A 16,089-nucleotide genomic window follows, 5' to 3' on the forward strand; every position below is an offset into this window, starting at 1 on the left:
ATTATCCTAGGTGAAGCATCATCGAGTACCCCATCTTTATCGATTGCCTTGCCTCCTCCTTACTTTTTGCTCTCTTACTTGTTGCTTTTAATTTTCGAGAATTGAATCATTACCACACTTATCATTGTTGATACTCACATAGCTAAGAATCGAATTAAGTGTCTTTTACTCCCTACTCCCCTGTGGATTCGACCCCGCCATCCCGGGATTATTACTCGACATACCCGCACTTACGGGATATAAGCAATGGACCTTGTCAAGTTTTTTGGCGCCGTTGCCGGGAGCTAGGCGCTTAGAGATACTTTGCACTTTGTTTTCTTAGCTATTTCACCACACAGTCTAATTCATATCTTCTTATTCTATCATCGCTCTGATTTTCTTTTTCTTTATTTTTGGTGCAGCTCCGTGTTATGACCCGAGGAATCTATCAATATTGATTGAAGGAGACCCCCGAGCTTGAACGCATCACTTTAGAAGAAAAGGGAAAGAACTCGCATAAGAAACGTACCTAATCCAAATTTGATTTGGAAGTAGAAGGATCCGACAACAAGGTAGAACAAAATGAGCAACAACGAATATTATCCGATTATGCTGCACTCTTCGAAAGTGTTTGGGGACACAATCGAGTATTGTGCGTCCCCACCATGTAGCCGAACTTCGAGCTAAAGCCGGTATTCATCCATATGTCGTAAAGAATCCAGCACAATTCAACGGTTTGGCCGATGAGGATCCAAACAAATCACATAGAGAGCTTCCTCGAGGTGCATAGCGATATGTCAAGATAAATGGTGTGACGGATGATGCCATCAAATTGAGAGCCTTCCTATTTTCCCTTAAAGGGGAAAGCGAAGCGATGGCTACACTCATTACCTAGAGCATCAATCACTACATGGGAGGAGATGGTAGAAGCTTTTCTAGCCCGTTATTTCCCCTGAAAAATCAACGAAAGCTTAGGAATGAGATCTCATCCTTTATGCAGTTGGAATTGGAGTCTCTATTTGAGACATGGGAAAGGTTCAAGGAACTCCAGCGAAAGTGTCCGCAACACTGATTCCCCGAGTGATGATTGTTCAAACCTTCTACCATGGTTTGAACCCCGAGTACAAGGCAACTCTTGGATGCGCGCGGTAGGAGGTACCTTTAGGGTAGCAAAACCCTTGACGAGGCTCGTCATTTGATTGAGGAGATGGGGTTAAATAGCTACCAGTGGAACGCTAGGGAGAAGAAAAAGGTGACCGGTCTCCATAAAATTGATGCGGTAACTTCATTGGCGACCCAAGTGGAGAGTTTGAGTAAGAAGCTAGATCTTATAGCTTCGAATAGAGTTGCGGCCGTGACCAATTACACCGGTTGTGGTGGAGGACATGCTCCCTCTGATTGCCCAATCGTCATTGGTGATGTTTCTTCAGTTGAGAATGTTGACTTTGTAGGTAATGGAATGAGACCTCAAGGGAATCCATACAGCAACACCTACAATTCAGGTTGGAAGAATCATCCCAACTTTTCATGGAGTAATCAAGGACCACAGAAGACCATGGGGCCATCGGGGTTCCAACAACAACAACAAGCCCCTCAAGTGGAAAACAGAATTTCAGGCTTGGAAACCCGAATGACGGATTTGGAGAAGCACTTGGCTAGATTTATTTAATCGGCAAATACAAGGTTTGAATAAGTCGAGGCTACACTTCGCAATCACACCGCCTCCGTGTACAATCTTGAAAATCAAGTGGGGCAAATTGCGAAATCTCTTTCCGAAAGGCCACATGGGAGTTTACCAAGCAACACGGAAACCAACCCGAGAGAACATGTGAAGGCGATCGCTTTGAGAAGCGGTCGTGAGGTTGAAGGGAGGCTTCCGAGTGAGAAGCCGAAAGAACACGCACCCGAGGTTGTAGAGGTTGAGAAGGGAGCAAACAAAGAGAAAGAGGTGGCACCCCCATCTTTCAAGCCAAGAATCCCTTATCCCTCTAGATTGAAGAATGACCAAGGGGATGAACAAGATAAGAAGTTCTCGAGTTTGTTCAAGCAACTCCACATCAACATTCCTTTTGTTGAGGCTTTGGCTCAAATGCCTAAGTATGCAAAGTTCCCCGAAAAGACCTATTGACCAACAAGAGGAAATTGGAGGAGAGTGCTTCAGTGGTGCTTGATGCTTCATACTCGGCGGTGTTGCAAAAGTACATGCCGAACAAGAAGAAGGACCCGGGAAGCTTCATTATTCCGTGTAACATCGGCAACTTAGGTGAGGAAATGGCATTGGCGGATTCAGGGGCAAGTATCAACGTCATGCCATATACTTTCTTTCCAAAAAGCTAGGCTTGGGTGAGCCTAGGCCTACTCGGATGACTTTTACAATTGGTGGACCTAACGGCACGACATCCGAGAGGCATCATTGAAGACGTGCTTGTCAAGGTGGACACGTACATTTTTTTCCTGTTGACTTTGTAGTGCTAGATGTCGATGAGGATGCAGATGTACCCTTGATACTTGGGAGACCTTTCTTGCGGACTTCCAAAGCATTGATTTACATGGATGGCAGAGAGCTCACATTGAGAGTCGGAGACGATAAGCTCACTTACCGCCTTGCTGAAGCCATGCGGCATTCTCTCGATTTTGATGACACTTTGTATTTTCTAGACACTACTCGATGAGATTGTTGATGAATATATACAGAAATGTTCAACCCGATCCGTATGAAAGGTTTTTGTTTCGACCAAGAGGAGAGCAATGAAGAAGTAATGATGCTTGGTTCGAATGGAGAGGAAACATTTACCCCGGGATCTTGAAGAATGTGCTCCCGAAAATGAAGAGGGCTAGGAGACGCCACCGAAAAACGCCCCCAAGACTGCTGGAGACGTACATGAGCCAAGGAAGTTGGACTGAATGATTGCTAGGTGGTCCGAAGCCCGATAGTACACCCTCTACCCGTCAAGAGACTTTCCTCATCATGCTTTCAAGTTATGGGTAAGAGGGCAACCTTCATTCATGAACCCCCGTGAGGTAAGAAAGATACGCATGCTTAGTGACGTTAAACAAGCGCTTCTTGGGAGGCAAACCCAAGTGTTTACATCGCTTTTCGCATCTTTTTACTTTAGTTTGTTTGCATGAATAAATTGTTAAGTGTTGGTGTTTCAATTGTTGAGTGCTTGTGTCATGATTTTATTGTGGGTTTTTAAAAAGAATTCATTATGTGTTTTGTTGCGAATTGGCGAAGTTTGGTCGCTTGAGTTCTATTTTCGTGTTTTTTATCCGTAAATTTTGCATAATAGGGCAGTGCTCCGAGTGTGTAGACATGTTCAGACTAGTTCTGCAGAGCCTGAAGGTTTTTCTAAGTCATCCAAAGAAAACACACGGGAGTGTGGAATTTCCGCACGCCCGTGGGTGTATACTGTGAACTCATCCAGAGAGGTCACAAGGGCGTGCGGCCGCCCCTGTGGATGACCATGCGACTGGCGCACGCCCTGGGATACTCGCACGGGCGCGTGCCTTCCCGCAGAGTTGGGCGATTTTCCCGAGAACACACAGGGCGTGGACTCGCCCTCGTGGGTGACCTTGTGAACCACACACGGGCGTGGGTAATTTCCGCATGCCCGTGCGAAACTCTGCAGGTGGCTCCCTCCATCTCGAGAAAACACAGGGGCGTGCGTAAGACTTGATATTTTTTCTCTGTGAGTTGGGCATGTGAATGTCCACGCCCATGAGGAATTTACGCACGGGCGTGCGTAAGACTTGATATTTTTTCTCGGATTTCCAGGGAAGCCACAGGGGCGCAAGGCCCTCGCCTCGGGTACTGGGCTGCACGGGCGTGGATATTTTCCGCACGCCCGTGGGAGATCGTTCTAAGTCAGTGAGAGTTTTTTCCCGAGAGCGCACAGGGGCGTGCATACGCCCCTGTGGAGCTTTTGAAGTGAGGCGCACGGGCGTGGGGAATTTCCTCACGCCCGTATGGATGCACAGAACGTCAAAAGTCGCGAGTTCTATTTAAAAGAGGATGATTTCTCTCCCTCCTCACAACTCCTTTTCATTTGAAAACACTCTCACACTACTCTCCGAGTCCATAGCATCAGTTTAGTGGGATTATAGCGAAGATTTTCGGCCGCTCTTCATTTTCTTACTCCTCCTCATCGGTAAATCTTTTTTTCATCATCTTCTTCATCAATTCATGATTTCTATTGATTAATCAGGTTAATAATGCTTCGTTTCTTCAATTGGAACAATGATTTATGTTTAGAACGAAGTTAGAGAGATTATTGAGTTATATTTTTAGATTGTTGATGCCCGGCTCGCATGGTTCTCATACCCCCGTGAATCCACATCGGGCAGTGGAAATTCCACACGCACCGTGTGGATTTCTGCAGTATTATTTTATCAACTTGTTTGACTAATTTTGTTTAAATTTGGCAGATCATAGCACCTAGGTCAAAGAAGCAAGCTGAGAAGAGGCCACGTGAGTCATCCTCTGAGCCCGAGGGTATGCGATTTGCGATTCCCGAACATCAGGTCCGTTATGAGCGCTTATCGGGACTCCGCTTCGGACAGACTCGATTCCTGGACATGACTATACTGCGAGATCTTCAACAGGGAGATGAGTTTGCTGATGAGGTTGAGGACCTTGTTTCAGAGGGTGGTTGGCGGCAGTTGTTGACGATTACAAAGCCAGCCATACGAGAGTTTACATTGGAGGTTCTCTCCTCGTTCGAGTTTGATAGAGCGTATGCGAGCTTCGACAGTTTGGGCACCATTCAGTTCAGAGTATTTGGACGCCACCATAGCTTGAGCATTACGCAGTTTTCCGTACTACTTGGCCTATACGAGGAGGCATTCATAGCTACCAAGGAGTATGCATAGTTGCCTACTAATTATCCTGGAACCTTGACCCCGCAGAGAGCTTAGAGAGTGCTATGTGGTTAAGGTCAGTACGAGCCGGGGGTGTCCAAGGCCATCATGAGTAGGTTGGTGAATGGCCGTGGTGACAGTACTGGTGTCTTGAGCCGTCAGGAGTTGTTGTACTTGTACTCGATGGTAGAGCGCGTACCGATCCACTTAGGGCACATCCTGGCTGATTACATCAGACATCAAGGACAGTATGCTAGACTGGGAGCGATCTTTTCAGGCCCTTTCATTACGAGATTAGTGCTGGGCATGGGTCTCTTGGATTCGATTCGCGGGGCCGAGAAGACGAGTGTACCCGCTCCCCTGGGTCTAAAGACGATGCGGTTGATGGGCATGGTCCGCAGGGTTCAGACAGGGGTTTTGCTTTAGTCCTACCAGCCCTAGAGATAATTGAGGATGAAGGTGATGAAGCCGGAGCATCTCAGCCCGCCCCCGAGCCTCAGCCAGCATCAATGGAGACCGAGGCACCTCTAGCAGTCGAGGAACCACCCCTAGTGCCTATGTTTTCATCTTCTCGAGCCAATGATCGCTTTGAGAGTCTCGAGAATGCTATAGGAGTGGTCCGAGCTGAGGTTGCCGAGATTCGGGCTACGCAGGCCACTCAGTATACAGAGTTCATGGCATGTTTTGACATATTACAGCAGATCCTAGAGCAAGACGTTGCCTCATCATTTGTCCTGCAGCCGAGGACCATTCAGGCCCCGCCAGTGCCTCCAGAGACCTCCATCCTCGACCCTCAAAGACCCGAAGACCCTACTATATGCTTCCACTTCAAGAATCAGCAGCAGTGAGCCCCGAGAGCGACTCCCGACACTTAACCTTTCTTTTACTTTCATGCATTTTACTTGATCTTATTTTTCTTGTTCTTAGACTTGTTCACTCGTAGCGATTTTTCCTTCCGAGTTTATGTTATTTTTGCATTATCGAGTTGTATTCATTGCTTCATCTTTTTATACACTCGAGTTATTTTTTTGTTTTTTTCTTGAGCTTCACCCGAACCCCCTCGTGTATGCGTGCGAGATGGTCTTGTCTTCCCGGAAATTGAGACTTAGTCATGGGCATGGTCAAGGTGCTTTGGCACTTGACCGTGTGAGCTTCTACAAACCCGTTGAAACACTACTCCCATGGAATTTGCTTCATCAAACGCAACACTAGGAGTCAAGGGAGTATTGTTTTGATTGCTTCTCCCACATCTATTTTTGAATGATATATTTTGAGTGAGCTTTGCATGTGTACATTGAGGACAATGTACAACTTAAGTGTGGGGGAGTTTCATAATGTGCACATCTTTTTCTATTGTTCTTGATTGTTATATGCTCACATAGCCAATGGCGGTTCACCTTAGTTGCAATGTTTGTATTCTTAAGTCTAGGAGAATTGTTAACATTGAATGTTTTCATGCTCTAGTTCTTGCTTGAATTTTTAGGAATTTTTGCCCGATTTAAACTTAGTGCACTACTCACTCTTTGAACTCTATTGGAAACTCATGTTTGATGTTAAAGGGACTAGTTAGGTTTACTTCTTTTGCTAAATTGCAAGAAAAAAAAATAGAAAATGAAAAGAAGGAACAAAATAGTTTTATTATTTATTTGTGTTCGTTGGGTGGAAAGAGCTACCACCTATGAAGTATGAAGCTACTCTCACAAGTCGGATACTAGTTATGCCCTAATGAGAGAAAGAGCTATCTCATAGGATGAGTGAAAGCTACCACTCGGGTAGAAAGAGCTACCACCTCGAAAGTGTGAAAGCCACCTTAGCGGCCGCTTTGGAAAGGGCTACCTTAGAGGATGTGTGAAGCTACTACCATTGTTTAAAATTTTTATCACTTTTGTAGATAAATAAGTCCCTTGTACTTAGAACTTTGAGGAGTATAACTTGGGTTGTTTTGAGTGAGTTCACACACTTACACGAAATTCGGGTTTGTTGTCCTTTTTGATTCAAGTTTTTAGCTAGAGCATTGATTTTTCGTATTTAGTGTTGAAATTTTCCTTACTTATAGAATGCTATCTTTGTATACTTTGGTGAACCTAAGGCCAAGCACTTTCAATATTTTCTTCATTGATGCAAAGAATGTTTAATTTTTGCTTGAAAACAAGCAAAAGCTTAAGTGTGGGGGAGTTTGATAAGTGCTTGTGCGATATGAATGCGAAGCTTTCATTCCTTATGTTGAGCATTACTTTTCTCAGGTTTTTACATTAATATGTGTTTTTTTATGTTACTTTTTATGCGTAGGGCTGTGAAGTCGAGTATGAAGGAAATATGCCAATGTGGATCATAATGCACTTATTTTGGAGGAGATCTTGCTAAAGTTCAAACGCGAAGACATAGGACAGGTGTGACATGCTAGAGTGTGTGCCAACCTCCTCGCATTCGAGTGAGCACATCCATTTGGAGGGGCACAAAGGCAGTCACACTCGAGCATTCCGTCTTATGCATACAAGAATAGGAGCTCCACCAACATATATATCTTTGAAGAAGCAAGTGATTCACGACGTGAACGTGTGCCCGTTTGCGTTACCCCGATGAAAGTATGGAATTGGGAAGTTATTCAGGTCGAAGACTGTAGGAGAGCACTGCAGCAACTATTGTAGCAGCACTGTTTACAGCCGGCCGAGAAACCAGGGAAACAGAGAATCCACACGGGCGTGTGGAAATTATCCACGCCTGTGTGGAAATTCCGCACGGGCGCATGTATCATCCACGCCCGTGGAGTTGCCCGATTCCAGCCCTATTTAAATCCGATTCAGCCCTGATTTTGGTATTCTTTTCTCCATCTTTTCCCCAACTTGCGAGAGGGCATCGGCTAGGGTTTCAAGGGGTATTGGCCAAGGTTTTGGAGAGGTTCTACGGCTCCGACATCGTGATTCCATTAGGAAGAAGGTTGGTAGTGGAGCTTCGATCTAGGCGTATCCTATACCGGACGAAGGAATCCTTGGACGACGAGTAGAGGACTTTCCACAAGACCATCGACACGACCATCGAGGGGCTTTCTTTATGGATTCATTGTTTTTACATTCTATTTCTTTGATTGTACTTAGCTCCATGGAGAGCTAAACCCCTATTGGGTACTTGGGTGATTGTGAACCCTAGGATGTATTCGTTTCTTTGAACTTCTTTATTATGCTTTCAATAAATTGATGTGTATTGTGAGTTCCAACCTTGAATGCTTGATTGCATGAACATTTCCCCTAGAGTGACACTAGGGTTGAGAGTTCTTGTTGGTAACCTTTTGAGTGAGTGACACACCACGAGCGTTAGACAAAGCTAGGTTGGAGAGGGTTGAGAGGGTGAGTCGAGAGGTACAGGAGTGTCCCCTTTCCTCTCCGACGTGATAGATTCTACCTCTGTTCCTCGACTTCTTTGCTGCCATAATAGAGTGAATGGTCTAAGGGATGAACCTCCGCTGGGGCCTAGTTGCGCATGCAATGGAGTGAAGTGTTGAGGTGATCTTAGTATCTAGTGCTTAATTATGGCTAGGGACCTTCCGCCTGGACCAAAGGGTTAGGTCTAAATCTAGGAAGAGATTTATCACTTGGAATCCCTAGAGCTCATTGCAACTCTATGCGAGTGCGAGGTATTGAGATTGTTTGATTTCTCCTCCGGGACATGTATAGAGTTAGGCATAGTTGACTTTAGATTTGGGACTATGTATGTAAGGATTTCCACGACTCACCATTGCATTGATTAGGAAGCATAATAGAGAGTTCTTGCACTTGAAACAATTATCCTAGGTGAAGCATCATCCGAGTACCCCATCTTTATTGATTGCCTTGCCTCCTCCTTACTTTTGCTCTCTTACTTGTTGCTTTTAATTTCTGAGAATTGAATCATTACCACACTTATCATTGTTGATACTCCACATATCTAAGAATCGAATTAAGTGTCTTTACTCCCTACTCCCTGTGGATTCGACCCCGCTCATCCGGGATTATTACTACGACAAACTCGTGCACTTGCGGGATATAAGCAAGGGGACCTTGTCAGCTTCTTTCCTTCATACTCGGCCTCACAACCCTACCTGCACAGAAGTAACATAAAAACACACATATTAGTGTAAAAACCCAAGAAGAGTAATGCTCAACATAAGGAAAGAATGCTTTGCATTAATATCACACAAGCACTTATCAGTTTCCAACAACAACAACAAGCCCCAAATATGGAGAACTGAGTTTCCTGTTTGGAGACCCGAATGACCAATTTGGAGAAGGCCTTCACTAAATTTGTGCAATCATCGGATACAAGGTTTCAATCAGTTGAGACTGCACTTCACAACCACACCGCTTCTTTGCACAACCTTGAGAATCAAGTGGGGCAAATTGCAAAGTCTCTATTAGAGAGACCACAAGGAAGCTTGCCAAGCAATACTGAGACCAATCCTAGAGAGTATGTGAAGGCAATCACTTTGAGAAGTGGTTGTGAGGTTGAAGGTAGGTTTCCGAGTGAGAAGCCCAATGAACACACACCCGAGGTTATAGAGGTTGAAGAGGAAACAAGTAAAGAGAAGGAGGTGGCACCCCCATCTTTCAAGCCAAGAATCCCTTATCCCTCTAGGTTGAAGAATTACCAAGCGGATGAATAGTACAAGACGTTCCTGAGATTGTTCAAGCAACTCCACATCAACATTCCTTTTGTTGAGGTATTATCTCAAATGCCTAAGTATGCAACATTCTTGAAGGACTTGTTAACTAACAAGAGGAAGTTAGAGGAGAATGCGTCAGTGATCTTAGATGCTTATTGCTCGCCGGTTTTGTAAAAGAACATGCCGAACAAGAGGAAAGACCAGGGAAGCTTCATCATTCCGTGCAACATTGGCAATTTAGGTGAAGAAATCGCATTGCCAGACTCAGGGGACAGTATCAACATCATGCCTAGGCTTAGGTGAGCCTAGGCCCACTCAGATGACTTTGCAATTGGCGGACCGAATGATGAGACATCTGAGGGGTATCATCGAAGATGTGCTTGTCAAGGTGGACAAGTACATATTTTCTGTAGATTTTATGGTGCTAGACATCGATGAAGATGCGGATGTACCCTTGATACTTGGGAGGCTATTCTTGCGGACTTCCAAGGAATTAATTAACATGGATGGCAGGGAGCTAACTTTTAGAGTTGGAGATAACAAGCTCACATACCACCTTGCTGAAGCCATGCAGCATTCTCTTGATTTCGATCATACTTTGTATTTTCTAGACACTACTGATGAGATTGTTGATGAATATATATAGAAAATGTTCAATCCGGACCCGTACGAGGGTTTGTTAGACCAAGAGAAGGAAAATGAAGAAGTAATGATGCTTGGTTCAACTGAAGAAGTACCGTCTACTCCGGGGATCCTGAAGAAGGTGCTCCAGAAGATGAAGAGGACGAGGTGACGGCACCGGAAATGCTCCAAGGCAGTTGGAGATGTGCGTGAACCGAACAAGTTGGATGAACCATTACTACGTGGTCCCAAGCCCGATAACTCTCCCTCTATCTTCAAGAGACTTTGCTCGTCATGCTTTCAAGCCATGGGTAAGAGGGCAACCTTTATCTATGAACCCCCGTGAGGTAAGACAAGGTACGTCAAGCTTAGTAACATAAAACAAGCGCTTCTTGGGAGGCAACCCAAGTGTTTATTGTTTTCTTAGTTAGTAGTTTAGTTTTTGTGTGAATAAAGTGTTGAGTGTTAGTGTCTTGATTTTTGGATGCTATTGTTGTGTTTTATTGTGGATTTTTAATGCCATCGTGTGTTTTCATGTGGATTTGGCGAAGTTTAGGTCGTTTGAGCTTATTTTTTCGTGTTTTCTCTGGTTAAAGTTGCCTTGTAAAGCAATCTCTGAGTGTATAGTTGTGTTTAGAAATTTTCTGCAGTCTTGCAAAGTTCTCTAAGTGTCCAGAGAAAACACACGGTCATGTGGAATTACCGCACGGGCGTGTGTTTCCATTCAGAGCTCATTTAGAGCGGCACAGGGGAGTGGACTCACCCCTGTGAGTGACCTTGTGATGGTCCACGCCCGTGGGTAATTTCCTCACGGGCGTGCGCCTTCCTGCAGAGACTTGGTGAATTATCCCGAGAGCACACAAGGGCATGGACTCTCCCCCTGTTAGCGATCCTGTGAATCTCTGCAGACGAGCCCTCTCTATCCCGAGAATACACCGGGGCGTGCGGCTATCACTATGAGTTGGGCCTGTAAATGTCCACGTCCGTGCGGAATTTCCGCATGGGCGTGTGAAACACTTAGAGATTCTTCTCGGTTGGACGGAGAAGCCACAGAGACGTGCGGCTGCCCCTGTGGGTTGGGCGCACGGGCGCGAGTATTTTCCACACGCCTGTGCAGTTGCATTTAGAGACAGTGAGTATTTTCCTGAGAGTGCACAGGGGCACGTGTCTACCCCTGTGAAGCTCTCTTGTGGAGGCGCACGGGCGTGGGTAATTTCCGCACGCCCGTGCGGAAGTACAGAACGCTAAGAGGCTCGAGTCCTTTTAAAAGAATCATTGTTTCTTTTTATCCTCACATTCTCCAGTCATCCGAGAGCACTCTCACACCTTTTCCAGACCTCGTAGTGCCAATTTGGAGGGATTTTTTGTTTGTTTTTCTAGCCGATTCAAGTTTTTCCCATTTCACATCGTCGGTAAGCTTTATCTTTTGTTTTCTTCATCAATTCTTGATTTTAATCGATGAAACTGGTAAATAATGCATCATTTCTGTAATTAGAATGATTATGCATGTTTAGAATGAAGTTAGAAGCAATCTAACGGTGTATTTTTGACTTTTTGAGACGCGACCGTGACTTTTTTTCACGCCCAATGGATCCACACGGGCGAGCAGAAATTCCGCACTACCGTCTAGATTTCTGCAACATTACTTAATTAACTAGTTTGGTCGATTTTCTTTCAAATCTTGCAGCTTATGGAACCTCGGTCTAAGAAGCAAGCTGAGAAAAGGCCGCGTGAGTCATCCCCCGAGTCTGAGGGTATGAGATTTGCTATTCATAAGTACCAGGTGCGTTTTGAGCGTTTATCGAGACTTCGGTTCGGACAGACTCGATTCCTAGACATGAGTATATTGAGAGATCTACAGCATGGAGATGAGTTCGCAGATGAGGTCGATGATCTCGTTTCAGTGGGAGGTTGGAGGCAGTTATTGTCGACTAGGGAGCCAGCCATTCGTGAGCTTACACTTGAGGTCTTATCGTCATTCAAGTTCGATATATCTTATGCGAGATTTGACAGTTTGGACGCCATTCAGTTCAAAGCATTTGGACATCACCATAGCATGAGCATTATTTAGTTTTCAATTCAGCTTGGTTTATACGAGGAGGTATTTACAGACACTGAGGAGTATTCCTAGTTACCGACAGATTAACTGGGAGCTTTGACACCGCAGAGAGCTTACAGAGTATTGTGTGGTCAGGGTCAGTATGAGCCGGGGGTGTCCAAGGCCACGTGCCTTTCCTGACCTGCATAACGATATTTATATGCCATTCTGAGCAGGTCGGTGAATGGCCGTGCTGATAGCACTGGTGTCCTGAGCCGTCAGGAGCTTCTGTACCTGTATTCGATGGTTCAGTGCATACCGATTCATCTGGGGCATATCGTCGCAGAGTACATCCGACATTAGGGGAAGTATGCCAGATTGGGAGCGATCTTCTCAGGCCCTTACATTTCGAGACTAGTCTTGGGTATGGGTCTCTTGGACGCGATTCGCGGGGCTGAGAAAATGAGTATACCTGCCTCCCTGAGCCTGGAGACGATGAGATTGATGGGTATGGTCCGCAGGTTCTACCAGCTCTAGAGATAGATAAGGAGGAGGGTTATGATGTCGAGGCTTCGCAGCCTGTTCCTGAGCTTCCGTCGACAAAGATGGAGATCGATGCACCTCCGGTGGCAGAGGACACACCCCCGGTACGCATGTTTTCACCATCTCAAGCCCATGATTACTTTGAGAGGCTCGAGAATACTGTGGGGTGATACGGACAGAGGTCACTGAGGCCAGAGCAGAGATTGCTGAGGTTCTGGTTATGCAGGCTACACAGTATACAGAGTTTATGGCACGTTTTAACACGCTACAGCAAATTCTAGAGTGAGACGTCTCCTCGTCATTTGTCTTATGGCCAAGGACTCCCTCGCACTCCATCCCAAGCATCACCATTACCACCTCCACCAAAGACCCTTCGATCTAACACCCGCAGCAGCAGAGGAGCCAGAGCGCGGCACCGACACTTGATTTATTTTCCTTCATTTTATTACTTTTTGTATTTCATTTTGGAGCTGTATACTCAGAAAGGATTTTCCTTCTGAGTTTATTTTCATTTTGTTCTCTCGAGTTGTATTCATTTCTCTATCTTTTATTTACTCGAGCTGGTTTTTATTTTTTATTGAGCTTTTACTCGAACCCCCTCGTGTATGCATGTAGATGGGTCTTGTCATCATGGGAATTTAGAACTTGTCATAGACACGGCCAAGGTGCTTCGGCACTTGGCCGTGTGTGCTTCACAACCCATTGGAACACCACTCCCAACAAATTAGCTCCATCAAATGCAACATTATTAGTCAGGGGAGTATTGTTTTTGGTTGCTTTCTCCCGAATTTATTCTTGATCTATATACATCATGAGTGAGCTTGCATATGTACATTGGGGACAATATACAACTTAAGTGTGGGGGGGATTTTCATAGTGCACACATCTCTTTTATATTAGTCTTGATTATTATACATGCTCACATAGCCAATGGCGGTTCACCTTAGTTACAATGATTGTATTCTTGAATATAGGAGAATTCTTAACATTGAATGTCTTCATGCTATAGTTTTTGCTTGAATTTATAGGAATTTTTGCCCGGTTGACACTTGTTGCACTACTATCTCTTTAAACTCTTTTGGAAACTCATGTTCGATGTTAAAGGGACTAGTTATTGTTGTTTCATTAGTTATTTTTGAAAAAATGGAAAAATGAAAAGAAAGAACAAAATAGTTTTGTTGTTTAGTTGTGCTTGTTGGCTGGAAAGAGCTACCACCTATGATGTATGAAGCAAATCTCATAAGTCGGATACTAGTTATGCCCTAATGAGAGAAAGAGTTATCTCATGGGATGTGTGAAAGCTACCACCCAGGTAGAAAGAGCTAGCACCTAGAAAGTGTGAAAGCCACCTTAGCGGCCGCTTTGGAAACGGCTACCTTAGAGGATGTGTGAAGCTACTACACTTTTTGAATTTTTGTTACCTTTTGTAGATAAATAAGTCACCTATACATAGAACTTTGAGGAGTATACTTTGGGTTAACTTGAGTGAGTTCACACACTTACACGATTTCTGGTTTGTTGTCATTTTTTATTCAAGTTTTAGGTAGAGCATTGATTTTTCGTACTTAGTGTTGAAATCTCCCTTACTAGTAGAATGCTCTCTTTGCATGCTTTTGGTGAACCTAAGGCCAAGCACTTCAAATATTTCCTTCATCTATGCATATAATGTTTTAATTTTTGCTTGAGGACAAGCAAAAGCTTAAGTGTGGGGGAATTTGATAAGTGCTTGTGTGATAAGAATACGAAGTGTTCTATCTTTATGATGAGCATTACTCTTATCAGGTTTTAACGCTAATATGTGTGTATTTATGTTACTTGCATGCAGATAGGGTTACGAAGCCGAATCTTAGAGAAAGAAGCCAATGTAGATCGTGAGTGCACCATTTGGAGGAAATCTTGAGAAGGTTCAAACACTCAAGATATAAGTCGGGTTTAAGATGCTAGAATGTGTGCCAACCTCCTTGTATTCAAGCTAGAACAATGATTTGGAGGGGCATAGAGGCAGTCACATTCTAAGTATTCTGGCTTGTGCATGTCTAACAAGATCTCCACCAACGCGGTCATTCATTGAAGAAGCAAAGTGATCTACGACGTAAACGCAGTCCCTGCTCATGCTACTCTCAATGAAAAAGCATGGTTTCGGGAGTGTTTCTGACCGCACAGAGAGGTGCCACTTTAGAAGCAATCGCAAAGAAAATACTATAGTAGGTACTGTTCATGGCTAGCCGAAGAAGGAGTTATCTAGAGAAGCCACACGGGCGTGTGGAAATTCCACACGAGCCGCAGTGAAATATTCACATGGGCGTGTGGATTCTCGATTCTAGCCCTATTTAAGGCCGATTTCAGCCGTGATTTCAGAATTCCATCTTTTCCCCAACTTGAGAGAGGGTTGTGGCTAGGGTTTTGAGAGGTATTGGCTAGGGATTGGGAGAGGTTCTATACCTCTTACATTGCACCCGCTTGGAAGAAGGTTAGTTCGAGAGCTGTCGAGCACGCATCCCGGCGAGGTGTATCCTAGGCCGGACAAAGGAACCTTTGACTTTAGTAGAGGACTCTCCACAAGACCATCGTCATGATTATCGAGGGGTTTTTTTCTATGGATTCATTGCTTTTTACATTCGATTTCATTGATTGTAATTAGCTCCATGGAGAGCTAAACCCCCTAGTGGGTACTTGGATTGTGAATCCTAGGATGTATTCGTTTCATTGAACCTTGTTATTATGCTTTCATTAATTGATGTTTTTATTGAGTTCCAATCTTGAATGCATTGATTGTATGAATACTCCCTTAGAGTCACACTAGGGTTGAGAGTTCTTGTTGGTAACCCTTGTGAGTGAGTGACACACCACGAGAGTTAGACAAAGCTAGATTGAAGAGGGTTGAGAGGGTCAGTCGAGAGATAGTGGAGCATCCCTCTTTCCTCCGGGTGTGATTTATTCTACCTCCAATTCCCTCGAGTTCTTTGCGGTCATAATAGAGTGAATGGGCTAAGGGATGACCTTCCGCTGGGGCTTAGTTGCGAGTGCAATGGAGTGAAGTGTTGAAGTGATTTTAGCATCTAGGGCTTAATTGTGGCTAAGGACCTTCTGCCTAGACCAAAGGGTTAGGTCTACATTTGGGAAGAGGATTTATCACTTGGAATCCCTAGAACTCATTGCAATTCTATATGAGTGCGAGGTTGAGAGATTGTTCAATTTCTCCTCCGGGACATGTATAGGGTTAGGCATGGTTGATCTTAGATTTGGGACCATGTATTAAAGGATCTCCACGACTCATTAATGCATTAGTTAGGAAGCATAATAGAGGGTTTTTGCACTTGAAACGATTGTCCTAGGCGGATCAATATCCGAGTACCCCATTTATATCAATTGCCTTACTTCTTCTTTACTTGTGCTCTCTCTCTTGTCTCTTTTA

General features: G+C 44.5%; 1 non-coding gene across 1 annotated transcript; it reads right to left on the reverse strand.

Annotated features, from left to right (window-relative positions):
- Nucleotides 1–946: 946 nt before the first annotated feature.
- LOC120254592 lies at nt 947–1,053 on the reverse strand. Its single transcript, XR_005534668.1, has one exon. It is a non-coding gene; the product is annotated as a small nucleolar RNA R71 (small nucleolar RNA).
- Nucleotides 1,054–16,089: the final 15,036 nt, after the last annotated feature.

Source organism: Dioscorea cayenensis, unplaced genomic scaffold (genome assembly GCF_009730915.1).
Source record: "Dioscorea cayenensis subsp. rotundata cultivar TDr96_F1 unplaced genomic scaffold, TDr96_F1_v2_PseudoChromosome.rev07_lg8_w22 25.fasta BLBR01000522.1, whole genome shotgun sequence".
Classification (NCBI taxonomy): domain Eukaryota; kingdom Viridiplantae; phylum Streptophyta; class Magnoliopsida; order Dioscoreales; family Dioscoreaceae; genus Dioscorea; species Dioscorea cayenensis.